The sequence below is a fragment of the Nycticebus coucang genome, chromosome 5 (genome assembly GCF_027406575.1).
Source record: "Nycticebus coucang isolate mNycCou1 chromosome 5, mNycCou1.pri, whole genome shotgun sequence".
NCBI classification, from domain to species: domain Eukaryota; kingdom Metazoa; phylum Chordata; class Mammalia; order Primates; family Lorisidae; genus Nycticebus; species Nycticebus coucang.
Window position 1 is genome coordinate 121668791 of NC_069784.1, and position 17353 is coordinate 121686143.

Sequence of the window (17353 nt, forward strand, 5' to 3'; positions counted from 1 at the left end):
AGCAACAACTAGAAAACCCAGCACCATATGCTATGTGCAGGGTCACAGGAAAACAGACTGCTAATTGTCTAAAGAGGAAAGACATCCTGAGGAGATTGAAAGTAACTTTCTGGAGGACAGAAAGAACAGCTAAATTAAGTTCTCTGAAAAGAGCAAACAGAAAAGACAGTGAGTGCAAGCAAAACCAAATTGGTTTCTGTTACTTCAGCAAAGTATGTGGAGTTGAATAAGAGTGAGCCCCAGCTTCAGGAAAGCACATCAGGGCCTTGAGGGCAGTAACTTTGGAGGGATTCTTAGAAGGGGAGAATCTTCAAAGATACTCCAGAAACTCAACCACAGCAAACCTTCCTATAAAGACCACTCACCACCTTAAAGCCAGGATCTGGGTGCAGGAAGGAACTGGGGCTGACAATTCCATGTCTCAGAGTATGCAAAGGTATAAGCTCAGGAGCCAGACTGCTGAGTTTGAATCCTGGTTCTGCCACTTAGCAGCTGAGGGACGGTGGGCAAGTTTTTTAACTTCCCTTTTCCTTAGTTTCCCCTCAGAAGAGTGCTGTGCACTAGTACATACAGAGTATGTCAGCATTATTATTAAAATGCCAATAAATGTATACCATTTTATTGTTTCATATGTACTTGTTAATAAAATGTCCCATGCTGTAAGAATTCCTGTCTTGTATTTTGGAAATTTTATGAAATGTCAAGTAGGAGAAAGGAGACTGTGCCAAGCAGGGCATGGTGCTGAAAATTATCCAGGCAAACTTCTCTGTGTGTATGTGGGTTGGGGAGGAGTAACCCAGTGCCACAAAGACGTCACCCCTTTTTGCATAAAGTCAGGTGGGAAATTTCCTGAAGAGCATTGCATACAAATTTCATACATAAAAGGGAGAAGATCCTAACTTCTAGCACTTTTCAAAAGATTAGGTATATCTAGCTTATACCTCCATAGGAATTTTTATAGATAATATTTTATTACACGCCTACCTTTAGCAACTAATTAAAAGCAATGAATCTTTCCATAACTTAAAATACACCTTGGTATTCCACTCAGCTATGACCCCTACAGATGTCTGCTGGAATTATTGTTGATGTAGGAATGAGAGTTAATACAGCCAGAACTCAAAAAATCTGTGAGCCGAAAGGTTGCCTTACTCTAGCAGTCCACACCTGGGCACTATGTCAGCCTGTCTCCCTAACGCCCAGTGTGTGAAATTTCTGAGCCCTTTAATCTGTGACCATCAACAACTTGTTGAATATCTTTTCTTTTAACCTCAGTAAAGCAGATTCATTCCTGATTTTGCTTCAAATGCATATCAATTAGGCAACTGTGAATAGTATGACAAAGAGTTATATTGTAGTTGATTCAATACCAAGGTTTCTTTACAGACATTAAAATGTCATGTTCTTCTACTTACATTTTTAGTTTCTCTTTCTTTACATCTGTTTTGTTTTATTTTTAATTATGTTAAAACATTTTATTTTAAAAAATTTAAGCACAGAAATATTACACCTTTCACATTCACCTGAATCTCTCGGCCCTCGCTATGGGTAATCAGGGCTAACAGTAGGCTGTAAATTCTCCTGGATCACTTTCTTCCCCTCCCCCCACCCTGACTTTTTATTTTGAGAGCAGGGGAGTGCAGACACAGTCCTTTATTACCATATGTTATGCTTTATATTTTCCCATGTGTGGGGAAATCTCAGGGGTCAGCACTTTCAGAATGCAGGGGATAAGCCTCACCCTGGGAAGACCACCTTCGTGACCATGCTCTCTCCCTGCCAGCTGAGTATTCCTGGGTCACTTCCACGTTCAATCAATTATAAAATACAGCATACATACATGCATATATGTTGTGTATATAATATATGTACACATATATACACATTATTTGTTTTTAAGGAAATTTTTGCCTAAGTGACATAAGTTATGTAATATCAGCAATTTGCTCTTTTCCACTTTGCAATTCATGTTGGAAATCTATCCCTGTTGGTATACACATAACTGGTATATACTTTGTATATGAGCTATGTGATTTTTCTATAGTACAAATGTACTGGAGTTCAACTCATGCACTCTTGATGGATGTGTAGGTTGATTACTATTGTTTTTGCCACCAAATCCTAAACTTTTATCTTTAGGCATGTAGGGATTATTTCTCTAGAAAAGACCTCTAAAGGTAGAAAGACTGGGTAAAAGATCAAACACGTTAAATTCTGTTAGATCTGGACTGGGATTAAAGATGGCGACCGAGTAACAGCTTCCCTGCAACTGGGAACAGTGAGTCTGGGGAGACAAGACTCCAGGCATCTCTGTCCAGTGGGATCTACCTATAATCATCCCCTTTGAGGGCACAGGGACCCAGCAAGGGACTTCTGGACCCCAAGAGGAGGACAAAAACAGTGGAAAACAGGCGAGTGGTTGCATGTGTTTGATCAACCTAATCACGCCGGCAACTGTAAGTACAAGCAGCACTGAGACTACAAACCAGAAAGACCTTACCTGTGAACTGTTTCGGTGTTCTTGGACTTGGCACTCAGTTGAACTGCCTTGGGGAGAGCTTGAGCAGGACTGTGGAGAACTTTGGGCATTGTCTAGGGCCCCAGACTGAGCCACTGAGCTGGGCACAGGAAGCCATGGCGAAAGAACTACCTTGGCAAGCTCCGCCCTCAGGGTCTCAGAACAAGGATTGCGCAGGTCAAAGTAACCTATTCACTAAGCAGCCTAAAGGTGGGGACTGAGCTGCCTTACAGCCTTAATCCTTAGGGGCAGAGTGAGACAGTTTTGGCACACAGGAGCCTTGGGCTGTTGCCCTGAGTAGAGTGCTGTGACATCACAGCTCATAGTAACCTAAAACTCCTGGGCTTGGCGCTGCCCAGACTTCCATAAAAGCTGTGTAGTGACCCCCAACCAGTGACCCACACCCACCAGGCCTCCGCATTCCCTGACCAGGAACTGGGGGAGCCACGCAACCCTGTGTCCTGCCTCCTGTGTCCTCCCAGCTTCCACACTAGCCCGTTCATCTAGACAGGGACTCTGGTAGCTGCATGCCCTTTGGAGCCCTCCCTGCCTCTGCGCAGAGCTCTTCTCCTGGCCAGAGACTGCTGGAGCCTTGGGCTCTCTGTGTCAAAGTCACTGGGCGCCTGGCACTCCCAGAACCATGCGCACCGCCCCCAGCCCTGTTGCTGGATCCAGGTGTGTCACAAACCGGAGCTGCTTCCACAACCAGAACTCCCTAGCTAGAGCAGCCCCAGAGGAACTAAACAGGGTCACTCCTTACAAAGATCCAGCAACAATAGAGTGATACCTCTGGGGTCTAATCTTGGAGAGACACCTCCCCAACTCTGAGGACAGCCAGAGGCAACGGTGATAAACAATCATGAGGCAAAATCAACAGAAAAACTCTGGCAATATGAATAATCAGAGTAGATCAACTCCCCCAAGGATCAATGGGGCAGAAACAGCACAAGACCCCATGCACAAATAGCTGAGATGTCAGAAATCGAATTCAGGATCTGGATAGCAAATAAGATAGAATTAGAATTCCAAAAGTTATCTCAAGAATTCAACGGATTCAAAGATGAAACGACCAAAGATTTCGACACATTGAGACAAGAAGTTGCATCCCTCAAAGATCTGAGAAACACAGTAGAATCCCTCAGCAACAGAATGGAGCAAGCAGAAGAAAGGATTTCTGACATTGAAGACAAAGCTTTCAAATGCTCCCAAACCCTCAAAGAAGAAGAGAAATGGAGAGCAAAAACAGACCACTCTCTCAGAGAGCTCTCGGATAATTTGAAGAAAACCAATATTCATCTTATAGGGATCCCGGAAAGTGACGAAGTGGCTTCACAAGGCACAGAGTCTCTTCTCCATGAGATTATGAAGGAGAACTTTCCAGACATGCCAAGAGATTCTGAAATTCAGATAGCAGACAGTTTCAGAACTCTTCAGCACAACTCAACCCGAATAAGACATCCCCCAGACACATCATCATCAATTTCACTAAACTTAATATGAAGGAGAAAATTCTGAAAGCTGCCAGACAAAAGAAAACCATTACCTACAAGGGGAAGAATATCAGACTAACTGCAAATCTCTCTGCTGAAAACTTTCAAGCTAGAAGAGGATGCTCATCGACTTCTAATCTCCTAAAACAAAATAACTTTCAACACAGGATCCTGTACACAGCTAAACTGAGCTTCATTTATGATGGAGAAATTAAATACTTCAATGACATTCACATGTTGAAGAAATTTGCCACAACTAAACCAGCTCTCCAGGACATTCTTAGACCTATACTCCATAAAGACCAGCATAATTCTCCACCACAAAAGTAAACCCACCCCAAAAATTTTTGATCAAATTCCAACTTCCACAGTCGCAAAAGGATTAAAAATGTCCACCAGTCTCTTGAAAAGTTATCAATACACTCAATTAATGTGAATGGTTTAAATTGTCCTCTAAAGAGGCATAGGCTGGTGGACTGGATACAAAAAATCAAGCCAGATATCAGCTACATCCAAGAATCGCATCTTACATTAAAAGACAAATATAGATTCAAGGTGAAGGGATGGTCATCTATATTCCAGGCAAATGGAAAGCAGAAAAAAGCAGGCATTGCAATCCTGTTTGCAGATGCAACAGGTTTAAAACCAACCAAAATAACTAAGGATAAGGATGGACACTTCACATTTGTTAAAGGTAATACTCAATATGATGAGATCTCAATTATTAATATTCATACACCCAACCACAACACACCTCAATTTATAAAAGAAACTCTAACAGACATGAGCAACTCGATTTCCTCCACTTCCATAGTAGTTGGAAATTTTAACACCCCTTTAGCAGTCCTGGATAGATCCTCCAAAAACAAGCTAAGCAAAGAAATTTTAGATTTAAACTCAACCATTCAACATCTGGACTTAACAGACATCTACAGAATATTTCATGCAAAAAAACTGAATACACATTCTTCTCATCAGCCCACGGAACATACTCCAAAATCGACCACATCCTAGGCCACAAATCTAACCTCAGCAAATTTAAAAAAATAGAAATTATTCCTTGCATCTTCTCAGACCATCATGGAAGAAAAGTTGAACTCAATAACAACAGGAACCTGCATACCCATACAAAAACATGGAAGCTAAACAACCTTATACTGAAGGATACATGGGTTATAGATGAGATTAAGAAGGAAATCACCATATTTTTGGAACAAAACAACAATCAAGACACGAATTACCAGAACCTCTGGGATGCTGCAAAGGCAGTCCTAAGAGGGAAATTTATAGCACTGCAAGCCTTCCTCAAGAAAACAGAAAGAGAGGAAGTCAATAACTTAATGGAACGTCTCAAGCAACTGGAGAAAGAAGAACACTTCAACCCCAAACGCACAGAAGAAAAGAAATAACCAAAATCAGAGCAGAATTAAATGAAATTGAAAACAAAAGAATTATACAACAGATCAATAAATCCAAAAGCTGTTTTTTTTGAAAAGATCAATAAAATAGATAAACCTTTGGCCAACCTAAGCAGGAAAAAAAGAGTAAAATCTCTAATTTCATCAATCAGAAATGGTAATGATGAAATAACAACAGACCCCTCAGAAATTCAAAAAATCCTTAACGAATACTACAAGAAACTCTACTCTCACAAATATGAAACTCTGAAAGAAATCGACCAATGCCTGGAAGCACGCCACCTACCAAGACTTAGCCAGAACAAAGTGGAAATGTTGAACAGGCCTATATCAAGTTCTGAAATAGCATCAACTATACAAAATCTCCCTAAAAAGAATAGCCCAGGACCAGATGGCTTTACGTCAGAATTCTACCAAACATTTAAAGAAGAACTAGTACCTATACTACTAAACCTCTTCCAAAATATAGAAAAAGAAGGAATATTACCCAGCACATTCTACGAAGCAAACATCACCTTGATCCCCAAACCAGGGAAAGACCCAACAAGAAAAGAAAATTATAGACCAATATCACTAATGAATATACATGCTAAAATACTCAATAAGAGCCTAACAAACAGAATCCAACAACACATCAAAAAAATTATACACCATGACCAAGTCGGATTTATCCCAGGGTCTCAAGGCTGGTTCAATATATGTAAATCTATAAATGTAATTCAACACATAAACAAACTTAAAAATAAAGACCATATGATTCTTTCAATTGATGCAGAAAAAGCTTTTGATAATATCCAGCATCCCTTCATGATCAGAGCACTTAAGAAAATTGGTATAGAAGGGACATTTCTTAAACTAATAGAGGCCATCTTCAGCAAACCCACAGCCAATATCGTATTGAATGGAGTTAAATTGAAATCATTTCCACTTAGATCAGGAACCAGGCAAGGTTGCCCATTGTCTCCATTGCTCTTTAACATTGTAATGGAAGTTTTAGCCATTGCAATTAGGGAAGAAAAGGTGATCAAGGGTATCCACATAGGGTCAGAAGAGATCAAACTTTCACTCTTCGCAGATGATATGATCATATATCTGGAAAACACTAGGGATTCTACTACAAAACTTTTAAAAGTGATCAAGGAATATAGCAATGTCTCAGGCTCCAAAATCAACACCCATAAATCTGTAGCCTTTATATATACCTACAATAATCAAGCTGAACAAACAGTCAAGGACTCTATTCCTTTCACAGTAGAGCCAAAGAAGATGAAATATTTGGGAATTTACCTAACAAAGAATGTGAAAGATCTCTACAAAGAGAACTACGAAACTCTAAGAAAAGAAATAGCCGAAGATGTTAACACATGGAAAAACATACCATGCTCATGGCTGGGAAGAATCAACATTGTTAAAATGTCCATACTGCCCAAAGCAATACATAATTTTAATGCAATTCCTATTAAAGCTCCATTGTCATAGTGTAAAGGTCTTGAAAAAATAATACTTCATTTTATATGGAATCAGAATAAACCTCGAATAGCCAAAACATTACTGAGCAATAAAAACAAAGCAGGAGGAATCACGCTATCAGACCTGAGACTGTACTATAAATCCATAGTGATCAGAACAGCATGGAACTGGCACAAAAGCAGAGAAGTAGATGTCTGGAACAGAATAGAGAACCAAGAGACGGATCCAGCTACTTACTGTTATTTGATCTTTGACAAGCCAATTAAAAACATTCAGTGGGGAAAAGATTCCCTATTTAACAAATGGTGCTGGGTGAACTGGCTGGCAACCTGTAGAAGATTGAAACTGGACCCACACCTTTCACCATTAACTAAGATAGACTCTCACTGGATAAAAAGATTTAATCTTAAGACATGAAACTATAAAAATACTTGAAGAAAGTGCAGGGAAAACTCTTGAAGGAATTGGCCTGGGTGAATGTTTTATGAGGAGGACTCCCCAGGCAATTGAAGCAGTATCAAAAATACACTACTGGGACCTGATCAAATTAAAAAGCTTCTGCACAGCCAAGAACATAGTGAGTAAAGCAAGCAGACAGCCCTCAGAATGGGAGAAAATATTTGCAGATTATACCTCCGATAAAGGTCTAATAACCAGAATCCACAGAGAACTCAAACATATTAACAAGAAAAGAACATGTGACCCCATCTCAGGGTGGGCAAGGGACTTGAAGAGAAACTTCTCTAAAGAAGACCGATGCAAGATCTACAAACACATGAAAAAAAGCTCATTATCCTTAATCATGAGAGAAATGCAAATCAAAACTACTCTGAGATATCACCTAACACCAGTAAGAGTAGCCCACATAACAAAATCCCAAAACCAGAAATGTTGGCGTGGATGTGGAGGAAGGTGCACACTTCTACACTGCTGGTGGGAATGCCCACTAATATGTTACTTCTGGAATGATGTTTGTAGAATACTTAGAGACCTAAAAATAGACCTGCCATTTGATCCTATAATTCCTTTACTAGGTTTATACCCAGAAGACCAAAAGTCACAATACAACAAAGACATCTGTACCAGAATGTTTATTGCAGCCCAATTCATAATTGCTAAGTCATGGAAGAAGCCCAAGTGCCCATTGACCCAGGAATGGACTAGCAAATTGTGGTACATGTATACCATGGAATACTATGCAGCCTTAAAGAAAGATGGAGACTTTACCTCTTTCATGTTTACGTGGATGGAACTGGAACATATTCTTCTTAGCAAAGTATCTCAGGAATGGAAGAAAAAGTATCCAATGTACTGAGCCCTACTATGAAGCTAAATTATAGCTTTCACATGAAGACTATAACCCAACTATAGCACAAGACTATGGGGAAAGGGCCAAGGAAGGGGAAGGGAGGGGGGAGGTTTTGGTGGAGGGAGGGTAATGGGTGGAGCCACATCTATGGTGCATCTTAGAATGTGTACAGGCGATTGCACTAATGTACACAGCTATGATTTAACAAGTAAAAAAAATGGAAAAAAAATAAAATAAAAGCTGAAGCCTGCCAGGCGAATGCAAAACTGACACTTAAAATAATAGATTTATTTTCTAAATTTTCTCATGGCATTGCAAGGTGTGGTCTTTTCATTGGAAAGACATATTTGTTAGCTGTATTGATGTCTTAATGCTTCCTCTACAGCAGAGGCAGGCTTTTAGAAACCAAAGTTGAACTGTTGCTGTTAAGATAGTTTCTCTGAGACAGGCCTCCAGTGAGCAGATGTCTTTCCTGAATGTGCAAGATAACTTGAAAACAAACTAGAGATGAAGGGTTTGATTGCGGTGTTAGCCAGAATGGCATGAGAGATAAGTTGTGTACAAAGCAAAGAAGTGACTAAGAAGCTGGTGTTTTCAGGACTGCTGTGTGGAAATATGTGCTCAGACATCCTTGTTTAATATCTCGGCTTATTCTTGATTAAAATGGAGCTGTTCTGCCTTCTCTGGACTTCTGATCCAAAGTCACCCTGAAAGGTAGCAACAAATTTCATCCCTGGATGACTCACTTTCTTAACAGTGTGAGGTTCCTTACGGTCATTACTTTTAGGTGAGAAAATAAATGAAATAAGAGCATCAGTTTTATTTTTGTCTTCAGAGAAATGTTGATTAGTCTCCTGTCTCCTTAAATCCCAACTTCAAAAATAAGATGCTAAAAAACTTTATGTAAGTTTCCAGCTTTGTTTTAAGTAGGGAGAAAACCAAATTAGCTATCTTTGTTTCAGAAAGGCATAGACAAGTTCTTCCAATTATAGCTGACTAATGATTAAGTGAGCTGCTTATGTTGAGAGCTGAGTGGTGCTGGAGGAATTCAGACATGGACTGGGTTTATATACTACAGCAGGGTTCAAACACCAGGTAATAGGTTTAATGTAGTGATCTTCAGAGCCATCGTCAGCTTTAGGAGACAGGTTTAAATAATGACTATTCCATGAGAAGAAGACTCTGTTTTGATTTTTTTGTAAAGGGAAAGAAACAGACTTCGATGAGCTTATGTTTTCTCATTTGGCTTCTCATTAACATCGTGCCAATATTGTACCAACACATAGGAAATAAATTGGTAAGTATTATACCGGCTGAGGGAACGATAGATTCTTCGGTGTGTGTCAAAGAAAACAGGCACAGTCTTATTTCTTCTGAAGCTGTCCATGTATCACCAAGTACCATATCCAGACATTTCTTTTCATGCTTGCCCTTGAATCTGTTCTTTAAGCCACAGCAAAAACAAGAAAGAACAATTATAATTTAAGACATTAATAATCAATGTAATGAAATAAAGAGGGTGGATGAGTGAGAAATGGAAAGCTGAACACTGACTGTGGTTATTAATGCTGATCCAACACAAAAAGATTCCTAAAGCAACATAGTTTCTCCTCCTGTTTTCTCTCATGTAGCTTCAGTAAATTTCAGCTTTAAGTAGCTGAATGCTGCTGGTGTTTTTCCAAACAGAGCCTTTTCTCTAAGGGCTTGTGAGGTTCTCATGCATTATGCTTATTAATGGGCCAGAGCACCTCATTTTATCCAAACAAAGATTCTACAGAGTATTTTTTTTTTCATTTTCCACTAGCAACAATGACTTTTATTTAAATAAATACAGGCTTTCTATTAGTACCCGTGGACCTCAATTAAACATACCAGTTTCTAACAGCTTTTATTATTACCTGCACACTATAATGAAAAGTAGATCAAGCAAAGAGAATTCCATTTAAAAAACAGTCATATGTTCCAAGCATTAACAATGATCATTATATTCACCACGTAGAAGACATTTTTAACTTCATTGCAAACTATTGTATTTTTTCCAACATGGTTTCTTTTAAGCCTTAGTGTTAAATCTGGGGGAAAATACTGAATGGTATTCTATTAAATAATGATCTTATTTATTATTATTACTTTGGCTAACGATGCTACTTGAAATCACAGTGGATATGAAATTATTATTTTTGGAGTCTGTACTTCTCTGTTTCCCAGGAGAAAATGTAAACGTACACATACAAATATAGGAACTCTGTCAGCTGGATGTTTATAATTCCCCTGAGAGAAAGCAGATGATAAACATGTCCATCAGCAAATGAAAGACCATCTTCTGTTCTACACAGAATATGCCTTTTCATTTATTTCTGGTCTCAAAGCAAAAAGAAAAGAAAATCTTTGAGGATATCTTTTACCACTACCCAAAGGATAAAGAAGTTCAGTAAATAACAACAAAAAAGAAATAACAGGGGAATTCTGGGAAGATGGCTGACTGGTAGCAACCCTCGTCAGAGGCTCCTGAGCAGAGGAAGAAAAACTGGATGGAATCAGACTCTACGAAGCCAAAGATGAGAAGCTGAGCCAAAAAAGTTTAGCAAGCTGTAACTCCGAGGAAGAGCATTCAAGAAAACAAATTACAGGTACAAAGCCTATGGAATAAAGGACAGGAGACCCCTCCCCCAAACAGGAGGCTTGCTGCAGGCTATCTGCGAATGAGCAGGGAACAAAAGACCTCTCATTTTACCTCACTGGAGAGAGCCACTAAACTCCAGGTCTCTTTCTCCAGAGAGGTCCCACTTATGAACCTAGACACAACCCACCAGGCATAAAATTGAACAGATATTTTTCTCCACAAGTCCAAACTCCGAGTCCACCCTTTTCCCCTTGCATGCCAGTCTGAAGTTCTGCCCCCTGCAGAGCATAAAGTGTTTGGTCTTGTCCTGAAAGACCTGGGCATAGTGTGGACCACCAACCATCAGGATGGAATCTGTGACTAATGGGGAAGAAAGAAGGTGTGGGAAGAAAGGGACACTCAGCGGGAAGAGGAGCAGTCCCTGGTTATGGCTATGCCTAGCCAGTGGTAGTGTTGACCCTCGGTTCGAACTGTGTCTGGAACGATGGGGTGCAGAACTCCTGACCATGATGGCACCCACAGCAGGAGAGTGGTTGCCCCATATGGACTGAGTTTGGCAGACAGGGCCAGTCCCTGCTGCACCTGTGAGCAGAGGCTTGATAGGCATGGACTGCAACCTGAAAGCAAGGGCGTGGTCTCCTGATTCCAACAGAGCTCTTGAGCAGTGGCTTACTGGGTGTGAACCAAGACCTGAGGGCTAGGGCGTGCTACATTGCCTCCAGCAGGGCTGGTGGGCAGAGGCTTACCAGATGAAAACTGAGACCTGCGGGTGGAGTGTGGTGCCCTGACTCTAACAGAGCCTGTGAACAGAGGCTTGTGAGGAAGTGGACTGAGACTGGCGGGTGGGATGTGGTCCCCTGACTCCAACTGGTCTGGCAAGCAGAGGCTAGCTGTGTGTGGACTGAGACAAAGGGCAGACCCTTTGCCCTGACTCCAACAGAGCCTGAAAACAGAGGCTTACCTGGCAGTGGACTGAAACTGGCAAGAGGGGGCATGGTCTCAGAGAGGGTATGGCAAGCACTACTCCAGACGCTACTCCAGAGGCTAGCTGTGTGTGAACTGAGACTGGCGGGTGGGGGCATTGCCCCTGGCTCCAGCTGAGCCTGTGAGCAGAGAAGCAGATAATAGTGTGGACTGAGTCTGGTGGGTAGAAGTGTGTATCCCTAGCTCCAATTGTGCTTTGAATCCCTTTGCTTTGAATTGTCCTTGAATCCCTCTCTGTTGAACAGGGTTTGCACTGCCTGAGACAATTTGGTTGGAACACGTGTCTAGGGCTGTCCACTCTGGGACATTCTGAGGTTGACATTTGAAGTTTCATAGTTGAAAAGAACTGAAGGGTGGGGGCTAGGCACCTCAGCTGTTTGTATCTCTTCACAATTGAGATTTAAATCTAATAGTGTGGTTTCTTAGGATAGGGTAGAGGTTGGCTGATATCAAAACAGAGCTAGGACCTACACCAAGTAGGTCCTCAGAGTCTCTGGCCAAAACTCTGAAAGGCGCCTTTGTAAGGTTGTAGGAGATAAGCCACAATTACAAAGCCTAGCTCTTTGATAAGGGGCTATCTCTACTGTCTGGGAAACCTAATTCAATCTCACCCTACCAGTTCTAATAACCAAACGGTGGAAAATAAACCCATGGTGTGGACCCAGTACAAGAACTCTGGCAACATGAATAGCCAGAGTAGATCAACCCCCGCCCCCCATGACTAAGAAATGACAAAGGAGATATAACTGAAGATGCCATGCATAGACAAACGGCAGCAATGTCAGAAACTGAATTCAGAATATGGATTGCAAATAAGATAAATAAAATGGAAGAAAAGATGGAAATTGCATTCCAAAGAGTAGTTCTAAAGTTGTCTCAAGAAATTAATAAATTCAAAGTTCAAGTCACCAAAGATATGGACACAATAAGAGAAGAGATAGCAGAGCTCAAGGAAATGAAAAAGTTAGTTGAGGAGCTCCAAAATACAGTAGAATCCCTCAGTAATAGAGTTGACCAGGCAGAAGAAAGGATCTCTGAAACTGAGGACAAAGCTTTTGAACATTCCCAAACACTCAAAGAGGCAGACAAATGGACAGCAAAAACTGATCATTTCCTGAGAGAGCTGTGGGATCACTGCAAAAGATCAAACATACATCTTATAGGAATTCCGAAGGAGAAGAGGTTGGTCCTAAAAGTACAGATGCTCTACTCCAAGAGATTTTGGTGGAGAATTTCCCAAACATTGCAAGAGATACGGAACTTCAGATAGCAGACAGTTTCAGAACCCCAGCAAGACTCAATCCAAATAAAGCATCTGCTAGACACATTGTGATTAACTTTGCCAAAGTTAAAAGATGAAGGAGAAAATTCTGCAAGCAGCCAGATATAAGAAAAGCATCACCTACAAAAGGAGAAATATCAGAATAACTGTAGATCTCTCAGCTGAAACATTTCAAGCTAGAAGAAGATGGTCATCAACCTTCAATCTCTTAAAACAAAACTTCCAGCCCAGGATCCTCTATCTAGCTAAACTGAGTTTCATTTGTGATGGAGAAATCAAATACTTTAATGACATAGACATGTTTAAGAAATTTGCCATAACTAAACCAGCTCTCCTGGTAATTCTCAGACCCATCCTCCACAATGACCAGCACAATGCTCTACCTCCAAAGTAAACTCATCCAGAAATTTTTTGAACAAAACCCAACTTCCACAGTGGTGAAAGGATTAAAATTGTACACTGGACATCCAAATCATAACACCCAAAACACAACTAGGCTTATTATTTCTTTCAATTAATGTGAACTGTTGAAATTATCCTCTAAAGAGGCACAGGCTGGCTGACTGGATACATAAACTCAGATCAGATATCTGCTGTATACAAGAATCTCACCTAACCTTAAAGATAAAAATAGTCTCCAGGTGAAGGGATGGACTTGTATAATACAGGCAAATGGAAACCAGAAAAAAGCAGAGGTTTCGATTTTAGTAGCAGATACAATTGGCTTTAAAAGAAAGATAAGGAAGATCACCACATATTTATCAAGGGAAACACCCAACAGGAAGAGATTTCGATAATTAGCATTTATGCACCCTACCAGAATGTTCCTAAATTCATAAAGCAGACCCTAATGGATATGAACAACTTGATATCTTCCTGCACTATAATAGTTGGAGATTTTAATACACCTTTGACAGTTTTGGATAGATCCTCCAAGAAGAAACTAAACAAAGAAATATTAGACTTAAACCTGACCCTAGAACAAATGGACTTTACAGACCTCTACAGAACATTTCACCCTAATAAAACTGAATATACATTCTTCTCATCAGCCCATGGGTCATCTTCCAAAATAGATAATTTCCTAGGACACAAGTCTAACCTCAGTAAATTTAAAAGAATACAAATTTTTCCTTGTATCTTCTCAGACCATCATGGAATAAAAGTTGAACTCAATAGCAATGGGTATCTCCATACTCAAACAAAGTCATGGAAGCTAAATAATCTTAGGCTGACTGATAGCTGGGTCAAAGACAAGATTAAGAAGGAAATCACCAAATTTTTAGAACTAAAAGATAATGAAGACACAAATTATCAAAACCTGTGGGATACTGCAAAGGCAGTCCTAAGAGGGAAATTTATAGCATTGGAAGCCTTCATCAAGAAAACAGAAAGAAAGGAAGCCAACAAATTAAAGGATCATCTCAAGCAACTGGAAAAGGAAGAACTTTGCAATCCCAAACCCAACAGAAGAAAAAAAATAACCAAAATTAGGGTAGAATTAAATGAAATTGAAAGCAAAAGGATCATTCAGAAGGTCAACAAAACAAAAAGTTGATTTTTTGAAAAAAATTAACAAAATTGATAAATCTTTGGCCAACCTAACCAGAAATAGAAAAGTAAAATCACTTACATTGTCTATCAGAAATGATAAAGGAGAAATAACAATAGACACTTCAGAAATTCAAAAAATCCTCAGTGATTACTACAAAAATCTCTATTCCCAGAAATATGAAAATCTGAAGGAAGTGGACCAATACCTGGAAGCACACCACCTTCCTAGACTCAACTCAGAAAGAATTAGAAACCTTGAATACACCTATATCAACCACTGAAATAGCATCATCAATACGAAATCTCCCTAAAAAGAAAAGTCCAGGACCATATGGCTTCACATCTGAATTCTATCAAACCTTTCAAGAGGAACTAGTATCTATATTATACAACATTTTCCAAAGCATAGAAAAAGCAGGAATACTTCCTAACACATTCTATGAGGCAAATATCATCCTGATACCGAAACCAGGAAATGATCCAACAAAGAAAGAAAATTATAAACCAATATCATTAATGAATATCAATGCAAAAATATTCAATAAGATCTTAGCAAACAGGATTTAACAACACATCAAAAAAATTGTACACCATGATCAAGTTGATTTTATTCCAGGGTTACAGGATTTATTCAACATACACAAATCTATATATATAATACATCACATCAATAAAATAAAAAACAAAGACCATATGATTCTCTCAATTGATGCAGAAGAAGCCTTTGATAATATCCAGCATCTTTTCATGATCAGAATTCTTAAGAAAATAGGCATAGAAGGGACATTTCTTAAACTGATAGAGGCCATTTACAGCAAACCCACAGCCAATATCATATTGAATGGTATAAAATTGAAAATATTTCCACTCAGATCAGGAACGAGACAAGGATGCCCACTGTCTCCACTGCTATTCAACTTAGTAATGGAAGTCTTAGCTGTTGCAATCAGGCAAGAGAAGGCGATCAAGGGTATCCATATAGGGTCAGAGGAGATCAAACTCTCACTCTTCGCTGATGACATGATCCTATACCTGGAGCAACCAGGGACTCAACTTCAAAACTCTTAGAAGTGATCAAGGAATACATCAGCATCTCAGGATACAAAATCAATACTTACAAGTCAGTAGCTTTTATATATACCAGCAATAGTCAAGCTGAAAAAACAATTCCTTTCACAATAGTGCCAAAGAAGATGAAATATCTGGGAATTTACCTAACAAAGGATGTGAAAGATCTCTATAAAGAGAACTATGAAACTCTGAGAAAAGAAATAGGTGAAGATGTTAACAAATGGAAAAACTTACCATGCTCGTGGTTGGGTAGAATCATAAAATATCTATAATACCCAAAGCAATCTACAGATAATGCAATACCTACTAAAGCACCATAGTCATACTTTAAAGAACTTGAAAAAATAGTACTTAATTTTATGTGGAGTTAGAAAAAACCTCAAATAGCAAATACATTACTCAGAAATAAGAACAAATCAGGAGGTATCACATTACCAGACTTCAGGCTATACAATAAACCTATAGTGATCAAAACAGCATGGTACTGGCACAAAAACAGAGTGGTAGATTTATGGAACAGAATAGAGAACCAAGAGATGAACACCGCTACTTATCGTCATTTGATCTTCGACAAGCTGATCAAAAATATTCAGTAGAGGAAAGATTCCCTATGGTGCTGGGTGAACTGGCTGGCAACTGATAGACAACTGACACTGGACCCCCACCTTTCACCATTAACAAAAATTGATTCTCAATGGATAGAAGATTTAAACGTAAGACATGAAACTATAAAAATAGTAGAAGAGAGTGCAGGATAAACACTTGAAAAAATTGGCCTAGGAGAATATTTTATGAGGAGGACCCCCCGGGGCAATTGAACCAACACCAAATATCCATGACTGGGATCTGATCAAACTAAAAAGCTTTTGCACAGCCAAGAGCACAATATGTAAAGCAGACAGACAACCTTCAGAATGGGAGAAGATTTTTGCAGGTTATGCTTCTGACCAAGGTCTGATAACTAGAATCTACAGAGAACTCAAACTAATCGATAAGAAAAGAATAAATAACCCCATTTCTATGTGGAGACTTGAACAGAAACTTCTCCAATGAAGACAGGCACATGGCCTACAAACACATGAAAAAATACTCATCATTCTTAATCATCAGAGAAATGCAAATCAAAACCACTTTGAGATGTCATCTAACTCCAGTAAGATTAGCCCACATCACAAAATCCCAAAACTACAGATGTTGGCATGGATATGGAGAGAAGGGAATTTCTGCTGGTGGGAATGCAAGCTAATACGACCTTTTTGGAAAGAAGTTTGGAGAACACTCAAGAATTAAAAGTTTGATCCTGCAATTCCTCTACTAGGTATATACCCAGATGATCAAAAATTATTTTACAACAAAGACATTTGCACCAGAATGTTTATTGCAGCCCAATTCATAATAGTCAAGACATGGAAATAGCCCAAGTGCCCATTGACCCATGAATGGATCAACAAATTGTGGTGTATGTACACCATGGAATACTATGCAGCCATAAAAAGATGGATACTTCACATCTTTTATGTTTACGTGGATGGAGCTGGAACATATTCTTCTTAGTAAAGTATCTCAAGAATGGGGAAAAAAGTATCCAATATACTCAATACTACTATGAAATCAATATATAACCACCTATTCAC

The 17353-nt window shown here is 39.4% G+C and overlaps 1 non-coding gene across 1 annotated transcript; it reads right to left on the reverse strand.

Annotated features, from left to right (window-relative positions):
- Positions 1–1628: 1628 nt before the first annotated feature.
- Positions 1629–1791, reverse strand: LOC128587112 (U1 spliceosomal RNA). The gene has a single exon (XR_008380525.1). It is a non-coding gene; the product is annotated as a U1 spliceosomal RNA (small nuclear RNA).
- Between the last annotated feature and the right edge of the window lie 15562 nt (positions 1792–17353).